At 47.9% G+C, this 3,284-nt stretch overlaps 1 non-coding gene across 1 annotated transcript; it reads right to left on the reverse strand.

The window, feature by feature from the left end:
* Positions 1 to 2,590: 2,590 nt before the first annotated feature.
* trnaa-cgc (transfer RNA alanine (anticodon CGC)) lies at positions 2,591 to 2,662 on the reverse strand. The gene has a single exon. It is a non-coding gene; the product is annotated as a tRNA-Ala (tRNA).
* Between the last annotated feature and the right edge of the window lie 622 nt (positions 2,663 to 3,284).

Genomic DNA, 3,284 nt, shown 5'->3' on the forward strand with positions numbered 1-3,284 from the left:
CACTTTTTCACTGTTCACGCCAACACAGACGCTAAGCTGAGCAGTAAGAAGAAAGGTGGAGAGACTGCAGAATGAAAGGTGGTGCAATCCAGGAAATGCTGCCGTGAAGTATCGTCTCTGTTCACCTAACATTGAACTGTGCATCTATATTATTTACTGTGTGAATTCTCCTCCGCTATTGATTGGTGTTTACATACCACCATCAGCTGATGGTGCAGCAGCATGTGACATCATACACGCGACTGTCGCTGACCTACAGTGTAAACACCCAGAAGCTTTCATCACCATCACTGGTGATTTTGACCATGTTAGTCTGGACTCCGCTCTGCCAACCTTTCAGCAGTTCGTGGACTGTAAAACACGGGAGAATAAAACTCTGGACTTTCTGTATGCAAACACCCAGGATGCATACAAAGCCACTGCCCTTCTCTCACTAGGTAGATCAGACCATAACCTGGTCCTGTTAATACCTCAGTATGTTCCTGAAGTTCAAAGACTTCCTGTTGCCACCAAGTATGTGAGGAGGTGGACTCAGGAGGCCAGCGAGTCCCTGTAGGACTGCTTTGACGCCACAGACTGGGACATGTTCTGTTATCCAGAAAGGGATGACATCAACTACATCACTGATTATATAAATTTGTGTGAGGAGGCCATCATCCCAACCAGAACAACGCACTGGTTTCCCAACAACAAGCCCTGCATTTGCAGTGACCTGAAGGCCTTACTGAATGAGAAGAAAAGGGTCTTCAGGTCTGGGAACAGGGACGAGTTGAGAAGGATACAGTGTGAACTGAAGGCGGGGCTGAGAAGGTGTAAAGATGTATACAGGGATAAGCTGGAGCCTCAACTCCAGCTAAATAACACCAAAGAAGTGTGGAGGGGGATGAAGCTTTCTTCTTTTTATAAGGGAGGGGGGCTGATCACAGGCCTCCATCCAAGAGATCAGCAACAGCAGGGGGGCAATCAGGACAGAGCCAATGAGCTGAATCAGTTTTTCAACAGGTTCAGTACTGGACCAGCTGTTGCCCCTCCTCACACAGCACCAGTCCTGACACCTCCTCAGCCTGCTGTGTGACTGCTGGATAGGTGAGGAGACAGCTGGAACGACTGCACCAAGGCAAAGTTGTAGGGCCTGATTACATCAGTCCCAGGGTCCTGAAGTCCTGTGCTACCCAGCTATCTGGCATCCTGCGGTATCTTTTCAACCTGAGTCTGCTGCAGGAAAAATGTACCAGTGCTCTGGAAGACATAATGTTTAATGCCAGTACCAAAGAAAGCTGCGTCTTCTGGCCTTAATGATTTCAGACCAGTGGCCTTGACGTCACCTGTCATGAAGGTGCTGGAGAGAGAGAGAGAGAGAGAGAGAGAGAGAGAGAGAGAGAGACTGGTTCTGGCCCGGCTTAGCTTGCAGGTAAAACATGCTCTCAGTCCTCTTCAGTTTGTTTATCTGCCTCTTTGTGGGGGTGGATCATGCAGTTTTGTACCTGTTGCAGTGTGCTCACTCTCACCTGGATGGTATTGGTGGCATGGTGAGAATCATGTTCTTTAACTTTTCTAGTGCCTTTAAAACTATCCAACCACCTCTGCTGAGTGAGAAGCTGCTCAGGGTGGTGTCACCATGTTTGTACAGCTGGGGCGAACCCTGTCTGATGCAATGGATAGCAATACTGGGACACCACAGGGGACAGTTCTATCTCCATTCCTGTTTGTACACCTCTGATTTCCCAGTACAACAGTGAAACATGCCACCTGCAGAAGTTCTCTGATGGCACTGCAGTGGTTGGGGTTAGTAAGTGTGGGCAGGAGTCGGACTACAGGGAGCTGGTGAGAAGCTCTGTGGAGTGGTCAAGCAGAAATCACCTCCTTCTCAATGTCAGCAAGACAAAAGAGATGTTGGTTGACTTCTGGAGGAATAAAACTGAAACTAAGCTCATTAATATCTTGGGAGAGGACGTGGAAACGGTGGAAGGCTACAGGTACCTAGGCGTTCACCTGAATAATAGACTGGACTGGAGGACCAACAGTGACCTGGGACTACCCAGGGTTGAGACCAGGAAGCAGAGTTGCAGTCTTACACGCCTCTCTGCAGCTTCTCTCCTCCTGCCATCCCCCATAAACCCCATCCCCACAGAGTCGGTGCCTGCTCCCAGACCACCAAAAAACAAAGCTAAAATCAGCAGAGAACTATTTAAGCATAAAAATTCAAAAACAATAAATAATATAGTTTCAACTGCACCAAAGAATAAAACAATTAAATGTGGATTATTAAACATTAGGGCTCTTTCTTCCAAGTCCCTGTTAGCAAATGATTTAATAATTTAGAAGAAGAAGAAAGAGCTTTATTTGTCACATACATATACATGCAGTGAGATTCATTCTCTGCATTTAACCCATCACACACATGGAGTATGTAGTACACACAGCACAGCATGGAGCAGGGGGCAGCCAAGGGGCGCCCGGGGAGCAACCTGTGGGGGTGGGCTTGTTCAGGGACCCACAGTGATGCCAGCCTGAGGATTTGAACCAGGGTCCTCTCAGTGATGAATCCTCTTCTTCTCCCCTAGGCCACCACTCACCTATAAGTAACAACTGGAGATGCCGGGGATTGAACCTGGGACCGCATACATGCGAAGCATGCGCTCTACCACTGAGCTACATCCCCTTGATCAACATATTGATTTATTCTGCCTTACAGAAACCTGGTTACAGCAGGATGAATATGTTAGTTTAAATGAATCAACACCCCTGAGTCACAGTAACTGTCAGAATGCTCGAAGCACAGGTCGAGGAGGAGGATTAGCTGCAATCTTCAATTCCAGCTTATTAATTAATCAAAGGCCTGGGTTCGATTCCACCTTGGCCCGGGCCCCTCCCTCCCTCTCTGTGTGGAGTTTGCATGTTCTCCCCATGTCTGCGTGGGTTTCCTCCGGGTACTCCGGTTTCCTCCCACAGTCCAAAGACATGCACTTACTGAGGTTAGGTTAATTGGAAACTCTAAATTGCCCATAGGTGTGAATGTGAGTGTGGATGTTGTCTGTCTCTCTGTGTTGGCCCTGCGACAAGCTGGCAACCCATACAGGGTGTACCCTGTCTCTTGCCCTATGTCAGCTGGGATAGGCTCCAGCCCCCCCCCGCGACCCTGAACAGGATAAGTGGAAGTGAATGGAGGGATGGATAATTAATCAGAGACCCAGACAAAGTTTTCATTCTTTTGAAAGCCTGACTCTTAGTCTTGTCCATCCTAATTGGGAAAATCAAAAACCTGTTTTATTTGTTATTGTCTA

This window comes from Archocentrus centrarchus, unplaced genomic scaffold (genome assembly GCF_007364275.1).
Source record: "Archocentrus centrarchus isolate MPI-CPG fArcCen1 unplaced genomic scaffold, fArcCen1 scaffold_151_ctg1, whole genome shotgun sequence".
Lineage (NCBI taxonomy): Eukaryota > Metazoa > Chordata > Actinopteri > Cichliformes > Cichlidae > Archocentrus > Archocentrus centrarchus.